Here is a 21,844-nt window from a genome sequence, read left to right on the forward strand (position 1 = left end):
AATGGTGATGCTGCAATGAAGCATGTTAGGATTGATGCAGGGAAGTTGTGCCATCATGATGCAAGATCAGAAGTGGCATGAGAAGAACTTGTAAGGCCTTAAGAATCCATTGTCAGTTCTCTGGAACTGACAGTTGAACAAGTTAGACTCTGACTCATATCTGACTAGACACTGACTCAGTTAACACCGTTAGTAACCATTATATTTAACGGTTGGCTGTTACAGACTCAGTTGGCCGGGGAAGTACATTCAGGAGACCAACAATCATATTTCCAACCAGATTCAGGCGATAACGTCAACAACTCGGACGACAATTTTTAGCAAAATTTTCAAAAGAGTTATTTTTCACACATGGGCTTGATGGGCTAGTGGATGGATTTGTACTTTGGAAATTTATGAAGGCTTGACCTAGTTTTGGGAAGGTTCCACCTGTTTGCCACCACACTTTTCTATTTTCCACCCTCATCAGAATTTCTAATCTAAATATATTTTAGAATTTCTTTTCCTATTTACCACCTGCTGAAGTCAAATTAAAGTTGATTATAACGGCTGCGGTTTTTATTGATCTTTGTTTTCATTAAAAGAAAAAACAATTAAAAAAATACAAACCCTTCATTAGAATTATGTTTTTAACCAGTACACTATTATATTTAAACTCATTAAATCATCGATGGAAACATACATTACTAGTCGTTCATATGTAGCTGACTAATTATATACGATCAGTTATGATATACGTCTCCGTATTTTATTTCATCAATATCTTAATTCAATCAAAAAGGTCCAGGTAGCATTTCAACTGAAAGAGTATTCATGTGGACGAGAAGTTTTAACAGTTAGTGATGAACCAACGTTGATTGGGACCCTTCAAGTACAATACCATTAAAATGGTTGCAAGGATATCTCTGGATAGTTATAAGTATGAATTGAATTAGCTCATAAGAGAAGTGAAAACTCCATGCTTTGATTGTAAATTTGGGTATAATTGTTTAATCTTTTGATTGTAAAACAATTTAGTTGAAGGACTGAAAATCTGAAACATATTAGACGTCCATACAAGGCCGACTAGTTTATCTGATATATTATTCTAAAAACAAGTCGACACAAATTAAACGACTAGTTTTTCATCACAATATTGAAAATAAAATCTGATATAAACATGAATTTCCACGTAAAATCATACATTCAAAATTATGTTTAATTTAACCTCTTGTTGGGTTTTGATTTTACCTCGTTTTGGTTTTTTGATATTGTTTAACATTACCAACCTTTTTTGGAGGTATCTTTTGATATGCAATCTATACATAACAAACAAAAATCATAGAAACGACGAGTGAAAGAAGGTACTGGTGGGTGGGTTACGTGGGTAGAGATGGAGCAGAAGAAGGCGGTTCGTGCAGGAGATGGAGAAGAAATATTTAGGTTTTCTTTTATTGGTTTAGTTGTTGGGTGGATTTGCTGGTGGGCGTAAACATAAAGTCGGTCAACTCGGTCAAAGCATTAAATGATTAGTCGCTTCTGGATTACCCCTAAAACTAACAGAACTTGTTCTTCTTTCATTTCTCTTCATTATTTTCCCTCTTAAAACTGTAGGTTCGCATGTACGATTCTTAGGAAATGGTTTGGTGGTCAAATCTCTTTTGCTTCCACACATATTATCTGTTTTTTGTTTTTCGTTGCCACTAGAATTCATGGCTTGGTGGCGTATTTTTAGGGAATGGTTTTATGGCTTGCGGAGTTTTTTTTATAATGGCTATAATAAGAATGGTTTTAGTTAGATGTATAATTAAATAATAGTGCGTTGATAAGGACAGTGACATTTCTATATCAATAACAATGCATTGACAAGGATGAAGGACAGTTATATTTCCATAATAATGCGTAGAATAAGGATGGTGGAAATTTTGTGCTACACCAAATATCAATGACACATTGAAAAATGGGTTTCGTTTCGGGGCCAAGTGGTTGTAGATGACACAACAGTAAAGTGGTTTGAAAATTAAGTTATGAGTGATTGCCGAACTATACGAGATTCAGACTCCTCACTAAACCTTCATATGTCGACCAGAACGCGGGTTAACAATGTGAGTTGCGTCATCCGAGTGTAAACGGAGTGTAGCACAAGAAAATGTCAAACAAATATTTAACGCCAGCGACCAATGGTTAGGCGCCAAAATGGATGCCAAGTGGTTAATCGCTCGACACCAAACCATTAGACGGTTGGAAGCATATTCTCCCAGAATATGCTGTTGAGCGCCAACCCGTTGAGCAATAAAGCAGATTTCTAAGCGCCTAACCATTAGTCGTTCCTGTGTTGGTTCAAGATAACTTCCAAGCCCATGCTTGGACTCAAATATACGTATAGTGTACTTGTTCTTCACTTTCCCACGACGGGCTCCTCCTTCATTCACCTAGTTCCCCTTTTGAACACTACCCATAGCCCATGCTTGAAGAATAGAAATGCAGGAATTGAGCAAGTTGTCCGACAACATGTTTAAAGCGAAAAAGGAATTTTAAGGGGAATTTAAATAGCAATAGTTGATAATGATATTCATCAATTAGGACGATCAAGTAACTGAGGATCTTGGTCACTTAATGCTTCTATAATAGATTTAAACTGGCGAATCTATATAATTGCCTTGCTAGGCTTGGTCTTATGTTGATTCACAATTCAACATTCAAGGCCAACCGTTTGAACGTGATATAGGATCAACTCCGTGCGGTCAAATGGTTTGGCGGTGCAAATTGCAACACTATATACACAACTTCATTTTCAAAAAACATCGAGAGAGAGAGAGAGAGAGAGAGAGAGAGAGGGATGTACGTGAGGTAGTAGAAGACTGACGATTCAGATACTGAATGAAACCCTAGGTTGATGGTACCAGCCACCACATAATAAGGGCAGAAACTGCCTGCTACCTGGAGATTACCCCTTAACTCGATGTGTTCTTTCTTGCTGCGTACACGCGATAAGCAATAGCAACAGCTGCCCCAACTGTATTTTGTTGAGGTGAAAGATTGAGGTTAGCAACATTGTTAGACAACAAAGTTTGATATAATTAGAAGTGTAGTTTTCACCATAGATAGGAGGCAAATGACTGGTGCAGCCAGCACGAATCTTTAACACACATGAGAGTCGAGACAATCAACTAGCTTTGTCTATGTTTTTGTTTTTCCACTTTTTTTACCCCTTCAATCTCAATATTTCTTTTCATGTTGGTATGTATTATTGTTATACTGCTATTCATACATTATTATGAAGAAATTAACTCAAGAAGCTGAATAAAAAAAAAATATGTTCGAGAGACATACCTGAAACAAACGGTAGGGACCGGTTAACAAACTGGCGGTACTGCTTTCGAGGACGAGCTTCAGTTTCTGGTATGCTCAGATGGGGGTGCTCCGCAGCACTGATAATCCTACGAAAAACATTACTTAGATCTCCTAACTTCATACTAACAGGTATAGGTGCCTCTATTCCCATATCCTGACTGACCTACAAGAGCCAACAAAGTGCAGCAGATGTAATTAGTATATTTCAATGGAAAACAGAGTTCAAAGAGAGCAAGAGAGAGAGGGAGAGAGATATTGCACCCTGGTTGAATTCTGTATGGTCAGTGGAAAAGGATCAAGATCATCCTTAGCCTCAATGATGAGGCAAGGCACCTCAAAACCGGTGTCTTCATCCACTAACAATTCATTTGCTCTTTTCCATGACTTCTCATCAGAACTGCGGACAGAAGTTTTACAGTTATCATCAAAAAAGGTCCCCGAGGGGGGGAATGCCAAATAATAAAAGGATAAAAAGTTTGTTTCCATTGTAATGCAATACTCCATACACACTCTCAGACCCCAAACCAGTTGCAAGTCAATACCTGTCATAGACAAAAATTGCAACATCACAGTCTGCCAAGGACTTTTTGCTGGATAACAAGCGCTTGACACCGTCTTCCGGTATTTCTCGTAATATTAGGGTCTTCTTGTTTCCCTTTGAAAACAAAATCAGATGATAACTTCAGACAAAAAATTGAATTGCCAAAACTTTCTAGGAAAAGAAAAATGAAGGAAAATTCACAGCTAGCGATGAAAGAAACAAATATGAAGATAGCATTAAGAAATCCTATCAAAGATTTCCAGTGTATGCAAAATTTCTCATGAGCCTATAAACAGTAAACATCTATGCTTTGACAGCTCTGATGTTTTAGGGTTCAGATACCAACTCTTTAGGAAGGGTATTTTCAAGTGCATGAGACATCACTTCAGTTTCAGATACAGTGCATTCACAGGGTTCAGGTCTCAAGATTTGGCAATTATATATACCTTCCTCTAAAGAGGTCAATACAGGTCTTCATTGTCAAACATCCAGAAGACAGAAATGATATCCACTAAATTTTTTGGAAGAATGACTCGGTCAGAAAGGACAAGATAGAATGTGCAAACTAAAAACTAAGTTTTGATATTAAGATGTCCACTGTATACAGCTTCAACTCATATTCTGATACGCATGAATCTGGTGTACAAGTAAAAAAGAGAGAGAAAGAGAAAGTTGGAGGGCTCACCCCGAGATGATCAACAGTGTTCGTTGCAAAGCATTCTGTAGTGGTTGGAGAATAAGCCTCAGAAGAAGGCCTGATTGGATTCAGAAACAGCACAAATCACAATCTTATTCATAAAAGAACATAAGGAACCAAATACACATGCATCAGTATGATTCTATGAGGTTTAACATATCACTCTGTAAGTTTAGTTCATCAATAACTTCAGCAAGTACCATACCTTCCAACAAAAGAGTTCAACAATGATGACTTCCCAGCACCTTTAGGTCCAAAGACAAAGCACTGGATAACATTTCTATCCGATTGTTGCTTCTTGCAGTCTAACCTTCTTCGTCTGGTTATACGCAGGACAGAGGCAATGCCTCCTTGGTATCCGATGTAAATCAAACTGGCTACACTCTTAACTGGATCTAACAATGTCATAAGGGCCCACTGCATCAAATATATTGCATTTAAGGAAGTGAAATTCCAAACTAACACACAGCAGCGAGAGCACACTGAGAAAACTTAGAAGGAATAAAAGAATACACTCCAGCAAATGAAAAATCTTATATTTCTTTCAGAAAGAAAACATAGCAAAAGTAGTGAACGCACATACCTGTGCCAGGAATCCATCAAAGGATAACCCTCCTAATGCAGTCTTCTCAGTTGATTCCTTATATGGAGCTTCACTCCATGGACTGTAAACCCGAAACATAACAAGTAAATAACAAGTAAAATTAGGTTTCATATGAGACTGGACCACAATAAGAATAATCTCAGAAGTGTAGTCAATAAAATATATTTCAAATTAATTTCTTCTGTTTGCTTTGCTTCTGTGCACATGCGCAGTTATAAAAGTTTATTAAGAAATTTAACTATTATCTTGTGCCGGGACCGCCTAAAAAGTGAGGCACCAACTACATCGTAATGTTTCTACTACACATGAAGGCACAAAACTTAGAAGAAGAAAAAAAACATGTGCGTCTTTAATGTACAATGACTATGCCACTTGCAAGAATTTCAACAAATGATCTGAGACTGCGAGCCAGTTCATAGAAATGACGATTTTGCAGAAACATGTAGACATTGTGAAATCATAACAATGCAGTAAAATAAATAATAAAAAAAACAGCTAGTTTTAAAATATCACCTTTCTGGTGCAGTTGAAAAAAGATCATCAAGTTCAGCAGGTCGTAATGCGCCATCCTAGTAGACAAAAGCCCTATTCAGTTAGCATTTCAAGAAATGACTGAGCAGTAGCACGTAAATTTCTGAAGCTAGATCTAAAATATGCAGTCATGCATAGCACAATAGATTCAAATGAGGTGTTTACATCAATCCTTAAATCAGATAATTGAATCGTAATATAACGCAGGGCATAAGGCTGTGGCTGAAAGCATCAACCAAGCTGTATGTGTACACATAACGAATATGAATATGGAACACGATAAACTCTATTACAATGATTAACAAGTATTAAACAAGAAAATTCCAAAATACAGAAACAGCAATTTCATATCAGGTGTAGGTGTGTATGCACAATGCATCACTTACACCATGGAGGTCGAACAAGTTGAAAATGCTTTTCAAGTAATCCACAGCTTCAGTAGTCAGCTCCACACTCTGCGTAGGACACGAGGTATTTCAAAAATCAAAAAAATTACAATTGAATAATAAGCAAGTATTTCAATCAAGATATTGCATTAACAAAAAGAACTGATTTCTAGCATAACAAGCATAGAAATAAATCAACGTTGCAATAATACAAAGACAACAGGGAAAGCAGCTTTGCTGAGCAAGTGTTCTAAGGACAACAGATATATATGGCCATAGACAAGTCTGGTTTCAGAACATGGTGCTGATGTAGTGCAACATGTTGTTCTCCATATAGCTACCACCACAAAGTTCAAGTGATTGCACTAAATCTTGGATTTCTTGAGTGCGCATCGGATTTACTCCAACCTCACATAGAGGGACCATACTTTATCCCCCATCAGAATTCCAAGTAAAACCCGGTTATCAGCTGGGCATGCTACTAAACCATGTTCATGAAACTGAATGTTCAAGAGCCTGTTCTGCATGAAACTATATCCTCTACCTTACTGGATGCTTAGTAAAAATTAACAAATCACTTCTTCATGAGTATCAAATCAGGATTTGACTAACACATAAAACAACACCTCAACAGTTAATGACACCTTTCCATGTTCATGAACAATTACTATGTAATTCTGCTAGCAAAGGAAGGGAATTTAAAGTTTAACAGCTAAACATCTGACACTCCATAAACAATAAACATACAGATCTCATAACTGAAACTGTGGCTGTGTATTTTCGTTGTGCAGTAAGAAATATCAAAATCAAGTCAAAACTGAAATAAATGCTAAGCGAGATTCCAGAAAACTATTGAAAGTTGAAAAGTCTAAGAAGTCAGTTTACCATCTAACAGAGATATACCTGGTCAGGAGCACGTTTGAACGAAAGTGGAATTAGATCGTCTCTGAGCTTGATCTCGTTATCATACCCAAATTTCCTCAGAACCATCCATGTTGTTTCAGCACGGCCTTTTTCTACAAACAGTGCATGAAGAAAAAGGAAACCTGCCAAGGTAAGACCATGGTCGTTGATGCAGGGCGGAAGCGTTGAATAGTATTAAATCCAAAACAACATGTTTCCGAGATACCACTCTCAAGGAAAAACACTACTTTTTTATTAATCAAAATCTTCTCCTCTAATATGAAAACATGGAGCTCTTTGTATAGATAACTTCCAGACAAATAATCAAAATACTTATTCCTTAAAATACGAGATTTCTAAACTAATATATAAAATCCCTAAATAAACAATTATATTTCTAAAATATTATTAATAAATGAAAACATCTTAATTAATTACAATATATCTTTCTAGGTAATTAAAATATATTAAATAATAATGAAAATATCCAAGCATATTTTCATCCCATGAATACTCCACCATTCTCCCCTTCGAAAAAATTCGTCCTCGAATTTTGCCAGTATTAGTTCTTGTATAAATAATTCGTCGATGAAAATATTTATAATCCGTCGACTTAAATAATCTTGGCATAATTGCTATTGGACTCAAAAATATTTGCGCTTTGAAAATGTGAAGTTGATGTCGTTGATCCACCTGACTACATAAAGCTTTTAGAGAGTATGAATCAACATAACTAGAACATAATATGATCTCATCATCAGGATAAATATCATAAATTGGTGGTAGATTCCAATCCACGGCAATATTATTTTTCTCAACCACAGAAAAAGAAAAAATGCCATCAAACCTTGGGATTTCAAGCTTTAATCCGGATTCCAACGAATCTCGTGGATCATGTGCAACTCCTTGAAATCCTTCTTCCTTGTCGCCAAGGAAGTTTTTTTGTTCATCACCGGTCATTTCCTCCACTCGCTGTAGGCTAGGACCATGATGGGGCTCTTGCTGATGATGCATTTCAGCCAATTGGAGGGTGAGCGCCTTAACCTTCCGTTCTAGATCATCTATTACCGCTTGCTCTTTCTCATCGCTGAGAGCGTCTCTTCGAACAACATCATAATTTCTTCCTCGAAACATGATGCAGGAGTGTTGCCTGTCTCTGAACCAACTGATGCAGGGCGAAATCCAAAACAACATGTTTCCGAAATACCACTCTCAAGGATAAACACTACTTTTTTATTAATCAAAATCTTCTCCTCTAATATGAAAACATGGAGCTCTTTATATAGATAACTTCCAGACAAATAATCAAAATACTTATTCCTTAAAATACGAGATTTCTAAACTAATATATAAAATCCCTAAATAAACAATTATATTTCTAAAATATTATTAATAAATGGAAACATCTTAATTAATTACAATATATCTTTCTAGATAATTAAAATATATTAAATAATAATGAAAATATCCAAGCATATTTTCATCCCATGAATACTCCACCATTGTTAACCCCCTCGAACAGTTACTCCTGGACAACCCTCTTAACGCCAGCTATTTCAGAACGCCTGAGTGGAAAATTAAAACACTTGACCTGTTCAAATGCATAATGAGGCCAGCTCAGTAAAGTTGGATAGTATCAAGCCTATCGACTATAAATGGTAAATTCTTTGAAATATGTTCTAAATAGCAAACACCTGTGAAGAAACTCAAACATACAAACGAAGACCTACAGGAACCCATGAAGCAAGTCAAACTTACGAAATGAAAACCCCACAGGAATATATAAATATCAAAATAGCAACCTGAAAGTCATTTAACTCTTTATCACTGAGAGAACCATCCCTATTTTCGTCGGACAGAATAAATATCCGCTTTAAAGCCCTCAAACCGAGGCTTCAATGTCTGTGTTTCCTGATCAAATAATGGTGCTTTAGGGTGAAGCACTGCCTTCTGAGCCAAATGGAAAACCTCTTGAACCTACAAAATGGGAAATCTTCGGTGAGAACGACCAAATTCACAGATTCCCACACCTACAAAAACAAAACTATTCTATCAGCAAATCATATAATCCAAACAACAGTGACTGAACGTGGATGCAATAAGCCTAATGTTATCACAAGACAATGTCAAAGGCAATGAAGCAACATAACCAAGTTCATGACTGAAAACAAACCAAAGCAAAACATCAGACCTGAATAAATTTATGTGCCGAGCATTCAATACAAGTTCCAATCTCCCTAAATTGTTGCATTATCGGAGACATCACTTCTTTAAGGTTCACTTTATTTTCCCTTGGATCCAACTTACATCCCACCACAATCACTGATACCTTCACCTATTCATTGTAAGAAAATACTTGGATATAACACATAAACAAACCGAGTAAACAACATTTAGAACAATCAAATCAAAATAATAGAAAACAAAACACAAACCTCCAATTTACGAAGTTCTAGTAACCAAAACGTACTTAAACCATCAAGAGTGGCTGGTGCATCACATGCATAAGTTAATACAACAGCATCTGCTAACTTCAATTCTTTAGCAAGTGTAATTTGATCCTCCATGCTAAAATGAAACCCATTATAAAATTACCACAAAAATCAGCCTAATCCGTTCAAATAGTAAAACCAAAACACAATTTATTAGAAATTAAATCATAGAGAATTATTACCTAGAGGAAGTATCAATGATTGTAACAGGAACAAGATCAGGAAAAAACCAGGTACACGAGTGGGACGTAGAACAGGAGGAACATTCCGACGGAAAGTATAAGTAGCGGCACCAGAAATCAAACTTGATTTACCAGTTCCAGGGTCACCAACTACAACTACACGAACATTAGATATATCTCCTGTATTCGATTTTCCCATTGTATTATTCTCCGTCTACAAATAGAACACCCAAAAAATTCCTTAAAATCAAGAATCACAAAATTGCGGAAACCGCTTGTCTTACAGTAAGAGACGACGGAGGAAATTCTCTGAAGAAAGAGATGAGAGTATTTCTGGTTGACGAAATGTGAATTGGTTAAAACCCCATAAATGTTCTTCTTTTTGTCAAGGGTTTTTCGCTCGCCTGGAAGAAAAGCTAAATGATGATGGGCTTATGTTTCGTAGAGAATAATTTTTATTTTTTAACGATTTTTTGGGGACCATGATTTTATTTTGGGTAGAGGCATTAGAAATAATTTTAGGTCACCCCATATTTAGTTATTTATTTAATAACTAATCTACCTCTTAATTAATTTTAGGTTATGATTAGTGAATGATTTAGTTAAAAATAATTAATGAGATTAAATTAAAAGATGGGTTTATTATTAGTTGAGTAGAATTATTGAAAGAATAGAGTTAGAGAAGATGAAGGAGAAAAACATGGAAAATAAGAAAAATTTCCAATTCACTAAGTTTGAGTATTCAAATAATGAAAACTCATCTGATTCTTCATCTCCATCCTCTCCTAGAATATTTGTTAATCTTCAAAATGATCCGGATTTGAACTGGATTTTGAACAGTGCGGTTACTTTATATGAAGAACAAGTAACCGAACTCATCTGAAGCTGTAGTTCGGTTGCCCCGTGAGATGAACAAGTAACCGAACTCATCTGAAAGTGTAGTTCGGTTACTTGTTCCAAACACGCAGGTTACCGAACTCTCAAATAATAGAATTTCTAGGAGTTACAGCGTTATATTCGGTTGGTTCTCAACTAACCGAACTTTGGTGTACAAAGTTCGGTTGGTTCGCAAACTGCATGCACTTTTGATCTAACCGAACTTTACGTAATATAAGAATATATAAGTTTACAAAGTTCGGTTCTTTCGCAAACTTGAACCTAACAGCTAACCAACTGAACTCTAAGTTCGGTTTCTGCGATAAAATTGTGAAGTTACCGAACTTAACAAACAAACAAAAATGTGAAGTTCCAGCGTCTATTGGCTAAGTTCGGTTACTTTGTAGTTTTAAAAGTTTTTGCGAACAAACCGAACTCTATTGTCTAAGTTTGCTTATTTTGGAACTCAACATAGTGGCCACAACAACATAGTTCCGTTAGACTGGATTTGTTTTTTTTTTCGGTTCTAAGGGTGGAGTTCGGTTACTTTGTAGTTTTAAAAAATTTTGCAAAACAACCGAACTGAGAGTTCGGTGACTTAGTTTTAAATCCAATAGAATTGAACTGTTCTTCGTGTTCTTCATTTTCAAGAAGTTCGGTTAGTAAACTAGGGTTTTTTGGAAAATCGGCCTAACCGAACATGGCTCTGTAACTCCTATTAAAACCCCATTTTGATGATTTCTATTCGATTGAAGCAATCAAAATCAAATTAAAGTGAAGGGTTTGTTGGAAAATACCTCCGGAGTGGTGGTGGAGGCGTCTTTTATACTCGATAAAATTATTATGTAACCGAACTTAATTGTGATTGCATTGATGTTGTTACATTTCTTAAATAGGCGGTGGCGGTGGTGGTGGGAGGAGGTGGTGGTGGTTGGTGGTGGTGATAATCGGCGGTGGTGGTGGTGGTAATCGGAGTTGGTGGTGGGAGGAGGTGGTGGTTATATATATAGGTGGTTATTAGGTTGGTTTTAAATTAGGTTAAGGGTAGGTTAGTCATTTTAACGTTTTAGGACACCCCTTATCACTATAGAGAAGATGGCCTAAAAAAACCATGGTCCCCTCAAAAAAACCATGGTCCCTAAAAAATCATTCTAATTTTTGTAGGTCAATTTGACAGTTAGGCTAAATGATGATGGGCTTATTTTCATAGAGAATAATTTCCTAGAGAAAAACGTGTAGCCGGCTCAGCTGGTCATCCTATTCCTCGAAAATGAGATGCGTTCTAGGAGGTTTCATTCCAGGTTCGAGTTTCCGATGGCGCAATATTGTAGAATTTGACATGGAAGGTAGAGTTAGTTAGCTGGTAGGCTAGCACGGAAACTTTGGCTCTCTTGGCTGGTATCTCATGAGGCTCGCTGGTAAGCTAGCACGGAAACTTGTTGTAGCATGAAACTCGTTGGTAGGCTAGCACGGTAACCTTTTGAAGTAGTACGTTGTTGGAGCTTAACTTGTAAGGCACCCAACTAATTTCTTATAATAATACTCTTTATCGAATAATTTGACACTTTACCTTTTTTTTTTCATCGGAAAAGAGGTGAAACACCTCATTTTATTGATTTAGTGAAATAAATGTTCTCATAAATCAGAGGAACATTCGTGGTTACAAGGTTTATGTAGTTCCTAACATAAAGACTGTTCAAAATGGCAGATAGAACATCTCCTTCCCATATATCTTCTACAACATTTCAATTACAAAAAGCATATATGGCGGATGCTTTTTTGATGATATATCTAGAAGTTAAAATAAAAGCATTGATTTTAAAGTTAATTGCATCATTTGATTGATTTCCAAATTCATTGCCAATTTTGTATCTGTGTTTTCTAGCTTCAGTGTAGTCAGCAGACTCAAAGTTGTTGTAGAATCATTTTGGAATATGATTCGATATTCAATCCATTCAGTTTCCCATCCGAAGACATCTTACGCTCCTTTCTCGTCCAATTGTTCCATGGTGTTGCAATCCGCATAGCATCGAAGTTCATTCTGTAACTGCCAAAAATTCCAGTTTTTTTTTAACCTAATCTATCAATCAAACACTAGAAAATAAGACATGAGTTTGGGAAATACTTTCTATGTACATTTTTTTAGATTTGGTTCTCGCTCTACAACATCACTCATTTGATTTTTGCTTCAATAATACGCGGATTAGAAGAATGATTAAAACCCCTACAACGAATTAGTCGAAGATGGTGATAATTGAAGTTGGGTTAGTGGTCGGTTGATGACAGGAGAGATAAAAAAATAATAAATTAAAATAAAAAATTAATTAATTTTTAATTTTTAATGCCCTAGACTAGTGGTCCCTAGACTACATTCAAACTTCTTAAATTGGAGTGGATTTCAACAATTACAGGGTTCGAACCCCTACCTTCGCACTGGGATAATTAATTAATTAATTGAGAAAAACTAAGTAATTTATTTATCATAGGACACCCTTTATCATCCCAGCCTAGTTAGTTTAATTCTTTTGTATGCCTTAAATTTGTTGAGTATGCCCTAAAACAGAGTTCTTTAAAAGGGTTTTTTTTTTCTCTTTCTCTCTTTACAGTCAAATTTTTCCTCTCTCTTTAAAATGGAAGATGTGATTGGAAGGATTGGGATCTCTACTCACAAGTCTGTTACAGGAGGAATATCACCCTCCCGATTACTCATTCATTATTGAGTTAGGCATATGTTATTGATTTTTGGTTTGGTATGGTTTGTGGTTAGGGTTAGGGTTTAGGCACCTTAATCCCACTCACAATTCTTCAACATTTAATTCTTTGAAACCTTCAACAATGGTGGTTCATGTTAATTCTCCTTCGAGTAATTCGTTGCATTATAACCTTTTATGCATCTACAAAATTGTAAGAGAGATCGAAAATGCTGAAAATAATATTCCAGATGAGACTAAAAACGAAAGCATGTTAAAGTTGTGTTGGGCTCTTGTTGATGTTCCACATATTCCAGATATTAAGGAAGCGTTCTCAAAGCTTGAAGGTGAAATAATAAAAATTTATGTTATAAGCAATTCCTACTCTCTCTTTTTTGGTCAATCTGACATTTAAATAACTTTACTGTATATGATACTGGAACTTCAGTCGTGCCTTTCCATAATAAGTTAAAAAGATTATGCCAATTTTAACCCTTGTCATTTTTATTTTGTCTTTATATAAAATTACAATTGTTCTTCATGTTTTTTAATTATTATGTTTTTTTTTGGAAAATTGCTAGGTTGACCGAAATATCTGTCGCAGAGATACCACCAAGTGAAACATGTAGTGAGACCAACTGAAAACCTTTACCCTAATGATAGATCCATTATCCTAACATCGTTCGATTTTTCTCGGGTTGTTTTTCGGGACAAATTGCAATCATCATTTACAATATTTTTTTGTTTTAGAACCAGCTTATTTTAACATTAAAAATCCAACCACGACTTTCGTAATAGTGTTTGATAGGCACATTTTTGTGTCTTATATAATCTCAATTGTATATATTATTAGTGCTCGATTTTATATTTATTATGGCTTTTTATGTCCCTATAGGTATTTTTGGAGAAATAAGCTTTTGCGGCGAAATTGGCTAAAAAAGTGGTTTTTGCGCTCGTGGGAGAAAATTACTATACGGACTCTCATTTTGGATAAGGGGTAACCTAATTACTAAGGGGTGACCCATTTCCAGACATCTGCTAAAGGGAGACCAGCACAGGATAGGGGAGGTCACTTTCTTCTCAAATTCGAATGAAATTTTGGCGGGAAAAATATCCAGCAAAGAACCAAACTTTGGGTTGGATTTCGAAGGTGTTTTAGAGAGATTCAATGACTGAAATTTGTTGGGCTGGACGTGATTGAGCATAACAGGCTTGGTATGTGCGCTGGAATCGATCAAATTGGGCTGGATAATCCAGAAAAAGGAAACAAAGTTTGGGTTTTGCACAGAAACTTTGTGGAATTATTTTAGGAATTTCAGGGAGACTAAAGGCGTGATATTGTTTCCTAAGGTGAGATTCTATCTAAGGAAGAGTTTCGGATGATTTGGAATTCTTAGAAACGCGTAAGGAAGTTGGCAGAGAAGATTATTGTTGTGGCTTGCACGAAAAGAAAAAAAGAGAATTAATCGCTATTTTTAGGTTTCTGAGCAGTATAAAAGGTGTATTCGAGTCCCAGGGAAGGTTACGAAGTTATTGGAGCAGTCGCAGAGGAGTTTGTAGCACTACAAAGCTGAATTGATCAAGTTGCAGGAAAACCCGAGTTTCTGCTTCTGCTGAAGAACAAACGTTGCAAATAAGGTCAACATATCAAATTTGTAACGCTGCTACAGTGACTTCTTTGTAACAGTCAGTCCTTTGTTTTGCAACGCCACTACACCGTTGCAAACAATCAGTTTTATAGTTTTTCATTCTTTTAATCAACTTTTAGGCTAAGAACAAATATTTTGAGCAAGTGATTAATATGAGGAGATAAACCCCATTGCTGAGGCGACGGAGGAAGCCATTTTTCCAAATATTATGTGGTAAATTCTATTTAATTTAATTTTTGTAATTCTTTTATGATTATTTGCACTGAACTGAAATTGAATTTATGATTCTGATTAAGTGGTTGTATTCTCAATTGATGGGTCATGCTTAGGTTAAGTCTTTTGATGGTCCATGCTTTCGATTTACAGCTATTGTTTTGAGAATCTACTTGTCTAGGCGAATATTAGAATCACTTCAAACGTAAAGAGTTGCATAATTATTGACTAGATTAAATCACATAAAAATTGGAGATTGGTGGAATCCTGAGTCTCAGTGCTTTTTATAATCTTGATAACAATTTCTTTTTAAGTTTTCTATTTTAATTTGAGTCTAAAATCGAGTCTACACAATCCGAGTTGAACGAACTTTACTACCACTTAAAAACTACATAAATTTTTGGCGCCGCCGACGCGAACTTGTATTTAGATTTGTTTTAGGTTTCTTTTTATTTTTTGTTCTTTTTTACGCGTTTTAGTATTTTTCGATTCTTTTCAGATTTGGAGCGAAGCTACAAGAGAAGAAAAAGTGTTATAAAAGGAAAGCATCGCCAAAGAAGGAAAGCAAAGAGGAATCCAAAAGGAGTGAAGAAGAAGATTTTGTATATAGTTATTTTGTTTTATTTTTAGAAACTGTAAATAGGGTTTTATTTTTTGTAATTTTTCTTTTTATTTTTGGACACTTTTTGGACTTTATTTTTGGACTGGGACATTATTATTTTTAAACCCTACACAAGGGTTGGTTTAAATAAAAACTGTGTGCAGAGAAGGACGGTGATTACGATATCGCCTCGGCCCCTCGGGTTCGTACATAACATAGGAGTCGTGGCCCGAGTCGACTTCAGCGGTTCTTCGCCCGTCTGGTACGGGAGGTCAGTTTTTCGAAACACCCGCGAATCCCCTGTCAGCGGGTTTACTGTATTCCTTCTTTTGCATATATGCTGAGGACTTGAAAACGGCTTCTTTAATTTCCTAGTAAAGGGCAAGGACTGGCCATACAAGATAAGGGTTCGGATTTCATCACTGTTCTCTTCTTGCCCGCCTCAGGAAAACAAAACCAAACGCGAACCTTAGCCTAAAATTTTGACTAGAACGAGACTTATAGGGTAACGAGCTTAATAGGAAAGTCGTTCGAAAAATATTGGTTACTCTTTTGAGCATACTTCGAAGTTCATGATGGTTTTTGTGAGTTGAATGCGTGACTGCCTCGCCTTGTAACCGGTGAGGCCTTGGGTATCAAAGCTCCACTGAGCTTCCCTCGCCTCGATTCAACTTACTTTGACTCGGATTGATTCCAGAGGGGTTTACTCATATTGTAACGAGTTCCTTTTCGAAAGAATAGAAGCTGGTCTAGAAACAATCTAAGTGGAACCATCATGCTTTTTGTTTGCTAGAAAATTAGGTTTGATTTGGTTGAGTCAGACTTGTTTTGTGATTGGATAGAATCTCAAATATCCCGATAGAGCCAAAAATGGCAACTTTAAAAGCTTTGTTGAATCCTACTAGGACTACTCGTCCCTCTTGTATCAGGTTAGCTGAAACTGAAGCAAATTATGAACTTAGGCCTGGAACCCTACAGATGCTCCCAATCTTTTTAGGGAAAGAAAATAAAAACCCATACTTCCATGTTAGGGACTTTGAGGAAATTTGTAGTACCCTAAAGATTAGAGACCTTGATGATGATGCTTTGAAACTTAGGTTATTTCCTTTTTCCCTGAAAGATAAAGCCAAATCATGGCTATATAGTTTGGCTTCCGGTTCAATAGAAACCTATGAACAACTTACATCTGCCTTTTTGAACAAGTTTTTCCCTAGGCACAAAACATCTTCTATTAGGACGCAAATCTGCACATTTTCTCAACAGGAGGGAGAATCGTTATATAGGTATTTGGAAAGGTTCAATGACTTATTAGCCCAATGTCCTCATCATGGTTTAGAAAAGGTTAGGATAGTTCAAATCCTTTATGAGGGTTTAGATTATTCGACAACAACCATGGTTGAGTCTCTATGCACTGGTGGTTTTGAAAACCAAACTATTGATGCGGCGATGGAATTTTTGAATGAAATCGCCGAAAAGACCCAGCAATGGGAATATTGTAGGGACCCCAAGAGAACAATTCTTCTAGGTAGAGGAAACGTTAATAGGGTAGAAGGAGGCTATGAATCAGATTCCAAAATTGCTGCTATAGCAAAAAGGTTAGAAGCCTTATAATTGGGTCACACTGGTGGTAGAGTAGAGCCTTTTTGGGAAGGCCAGACTATTGAAGAGCGAGCCAATGCTCTTTATAATAATGACACTAGACTTGATCACCGTCAAAAGTTTGACCCATATTCAGAAACCTATAATCCTGGTTGGAGAAACCATCCGAACCTTTCATGGTCTAAGGACTAAGGTCAGTTTAGTAATTCTAATGTTCCCCCAGGTTTTGGCTATACTAAGAATACTTCAGGATCAGCTCAGTTTCAGAATCAGTCTGATAAGAAAATCTTAAGTCTAGAGGAAACTCTCACCTCGTTTATTCAAAATACTGAAAATATGCGTCAATTGCTTTCACAAAGCATAGAAGCTAGTAATAGGATAGGACAAGAACATAGTCAGGCCATTTCTGAATTGAAAGACCAGGTTAGTCTGATCAATGAGTCTCTAATAGAAAAAGGTAAATTCCCTAGTCAACCGATACCCAATCCTAGAGGAGATAAAACATTTAATCAAGTGAATTCTGTCACAACCCTTAGGAATGGTAAAACGGTAGACAATAAGGTAGCCAAGCCTAATAGTGGACATACTGTAGATCCACCTTCTAGTTACCAAGATGAGCCCCAGAAGGTTCCACTAACTGAAGAAACCGATAAAATTTCTAGTGATGCCAATGTGGTTCCCGACAGGTCTCATTTTGTACCCAAAGCCCCATATCCACAGTTGTTAGCTCCAACAAAGAGAGAGTCGACTTTCCACGAAATACTAGAGATATTTAAGTAGGTAAACATTAACATCCCTTTATTAGAAGCAATTAGGCAAATGCCTGCTTATGCCAAGTTCCTTAAGGACCTTTGTACACGAAAGCGTAAGCTTAATGTCCATAAGAAAGCCTTTTTAGCTGGTCAGGTAAGTTCAATCCTTCTGAACCAAACAGCCCCTAAGTATAAAGATCGTGGATTCCCCACCATATCTTGTGTGGTCGGTAATTATTCAGTAGATAAGGCATTACTTGACTTAGGAGCTAGTGTGAACTTACTCCCTTATCATGTATACAACCAGCTAGGTCTTGGTAAGTTGAAACCGACTAAAATGACATTCCAATTAGCTGATAGGTCTGTCAAAGTACCTCATGGTGTCATAGAGGATGTTCTGATTGAGGTTGATAAATTTATTTATCCAGTGGATTTCGTTGTTCTAGATACTCAGCCTGTTCAGGATCCTAGTGCTCAAATACCGGTGATTTTAGGTCGCCCATTTTTAGCCACAGCTAACGCTGTCATCAATTGTAGGACCGGACTTATGAACATCTCCTTTGGTAATATGACCACTGAACTAAATGTCTTTAATGTTAATAGACAACCTTCTGACAATTTAGAGGAAGTGAATATGATTAGCACTTTAGTTCAGGATCTAACTCAGGATAATTGGGACGACACTTTATTTGGTGATTACTTAGATGAACTTGATGAGGAAATTCTCTTAAGTCAGTTAGGTGACCAAACTTTTGAACTAGAAGAAGCTCTTGAGTACTTTAAAGACTCTACGGACCCTGAGATTCAAGCCATAATGCTAGGCCTTACGAAGAGTAGTGTTGACCCTAAGTTTGGGGGTAATGAACTAGAAGAAGCTCTTGAGTATTTTAAAGACTCTGAGGATCCAGAAATTCAAGCAATAGTTAGAGGTTTGTCCGAGAATACTGACTACCCTAAGTTTGGGGGTAGTAATGGTCAATTATCCCCATTAGAAGTCCCTAACTTGGGATTCGAGCCTAGTGTACCTGAGGTATTACTTGAGTCACTTCCGACTCCGCAACCGGATCCTCCTGATATTGTCCAGGAGGAAATTCTAAAAACTTGTTGTTCGAATGAGTCAATTTGTCAAGACACTCATATGAATCCCAAATGGGCACAACAGAAAAACCCAGTTGTCTTGCAGGAAACCTTGGATGAGGATGTGCTATGTCTGTTCATTTTTCTGATTTGGTGCAGTTGTCTGATAATTGTGGCAATTTTATTTGCTTTTGTTGACCCACAGTTGTTCGACTATTGATATATGATTTGAAAGGTAATTAGCCATTTTGTGGTATTTGACATCTGGCTGAAGACTTTAAATTTAGCACTTCTTGGGAGGTAACCCAATCTCATGCAACACGGTAATATCTTTCCTTATCTCTTTTGATTCAAATGGTAACAGTTTCTCCTTGTTAATGCTTTTAATTTTATCTTTAAAACATTGAGGACAATGTTAGATTTAAGTTTGGGGGTATGGGAAAACTTTTTAGTTGCAATAAATAAACTCCAGAGCCTAGAAATTTATGCCTATTAAGGATTGCACTAACCAATCTAAGTGGATGGAAGCATTTTGGTTGTAGGAGTTGAGGAACCAATCTGATTAGATGGAAACATCTAAAGAGTCTATTCATAAAAGCACAGAGCTCAGTTGTTAGAAATAACATGATAGTTTCACCATATCTCGTTGAGTCCTTTTCACTTCTATTTTTATTTTATTTTGTTTTTAAACTTTGTTTCTCTAAGTGATAGGTGGGGCCCACGATTCAAGTTGTTACCAATTCTAGGGTTAATTAGAGTGATTGAGTTACAAAAAAAAAAATTAGTGAAATGAAAAAGCTGAAAAAAAATGTTCAGTGAATAAAGTCGACCACTGGTACCCTTGTATATGCCAGTTGTGTTGAACTAGAATTAGGATTATCGATCACTGGTTCCCTTGTATATTCCAGTGTGTTGATATTAGTCAGACTAGTATCTCAATCCATTAGGATAGGTTCATTTTGGCGGAGGCCTTCATACAGATATGGGAAACGCCGTTCACTTAGTAAACATCAAAACCATCTATTTTTTTCTATATCCATCTTCTTGATCTATCCATGTGATTAGTTTTTGACTCCGGATATTGATGTCCATAGTGCAACTATCTGAGTAGAGCTCTATCACTTTATATGAATTTTAGTATGCTTGAGTGCAAACTCGTGTACAACAATTGGAATTTCGCATCAGGGTACCTCCTCCTGTAGTCAATAAGTATGCCAACCAAGGAGATTCTTTAGTGCCTTCCAAGGTTCTACGTAGATAGTTAGGGTCTGGAGTACAGGTATTGTGGGTATATCTCTTGTAAGCCCTCCCGAGACTATAACTCGGCCACTAGGGCCACCTAGGGGTTTAAAGGCTTATTGCATACGCTAAATGCAATCGATGATGCCTGCGACAGTGAGTTAGGATTTTATTTTCTATTTGATTTGCTCGAGGACTAGCAAATAATAAGTTTGGGGGTATTTGATAGGCACATTTTTGTGTCTTATATAATCTCAATTGTATATATTATTAGTGCTCGATTTTATATTTATTATGGCTTTTTATGTCCCTGTAGGTATTTTTGGAGAAATAAGCTTTTGCGGCGAAATTGGCGAAAAAAGTGGTTTTTGCGCTCGTGGGAGAAAATTACTATACGGACTCTCATTTTGGATAAGGGGTAACCTAATTACTAAGGGGTGACCCATTTCCAGGCATCTGCTAAAGGGAGACCAACACAGGATAGGGGAGGTCACTTTCTTCTCAAATTCGAATGAAATTTTGGCGGGAAAAATATCCAGCAAAGAACCGAACTTTGGGTTGGATTTCGAAGGTGTTTTAGAGAGATTCAATGACTGAAATTTGTTGGGATGGACGTGATTGAGCATAACAGGCTTGGTATGTGCGCTGGAATCGATCAAATTGGGTTGGATAATCCAGAAAAAGGAAACAGAGTTTGAGTTTTGCACGGAAACTTTGTGGAATTATTTTAGGAATTTCAGGGAGACTAAAGGCGTGATATTTTTTCCTAAGGTGAGATTCTATCTAAGGAAGAGTTTCGGATGATTTGGAAGTCTTAGAAACGCGTAAGGAAGTTGGCAGAGAAGATTATTGTCGTGGCTTGCAGGAAAAGAAAAATATAGAATTAATCGCTATTTTTAGGTTTCTGAGCAGTATAAAAGGTGTATTCGAGTCCCAGGGAAGGTTACGAAGTTATTGGAGCAGTCGCAGAGGAGTTTGTAGCACTACAGAGATGAATTGATCAAGTTGCGGGAAAACCCGAGTTTCTGCTGCTGCTGCTGCTGAAGAACAAACGTTGCAAATAAGAACAACGTCTCAAATTTGTAACGCTGCTACAGTGACTTCTTTGTAACAGTCAGTCCTTTGTTTTGCAACGCCACTACACCGTTGCAAACAATCAGTTTTATAGTTTTTCATTCTTTTAATCAACTTTTAGGCTAAGAACAAATATTTTGAGCAAGTGATTAATACGAGGAGCTAAACCCCAATGTTGAGGCGACGGAGGAAGCCATTTTCCCACATATTATGTGGTAAATTCTATTTAATTTAATTTTTGTAATTCTTTTATGATTATTTGCACTGAACTGAAATTGAATTTATGATTCTGATTAAGTGGTTGTGTTCTCAATTGATGGGTCATGCTTAGGTTAAGTCTTTTGATGGTCCATGCTTTCGATTTACAGCTATTGTTTTGAGAATCTACTTGTCTAGGCGAATATT

The 21,844-nt window shown here is 36.6% G+C and overlaps 1 pseudogene; it reads right to left on the reverse strand.

Annotated features, from left to right (window-relative positions):
* Positions 1 to 2,933: 2,933 nt before the first annotated feature.
* Positions 2,934 to 9,868, reverse strand: LOC113351930 (annotated as a pseudogene).
* Between the last annotated feature and the right edge of the window lie 11,976 nt (positions 9,869 to 21,844).

Source organism: Papaver somniferum, chromosome 2, assembly GCF_003573695.1.
Source record: "Papaver somniferum cultivar HN1 chromosome 2, ASM357369v1, whole genome shotgun sequence".
Classification (NCBI taxonomy): domain Eukaryota; kingdom Viridiplantae; phylum Streptophyta; class Magnoliopsida; order Ranunculales; family Papaveraceae; genus Papaver; species Papaver somniferum.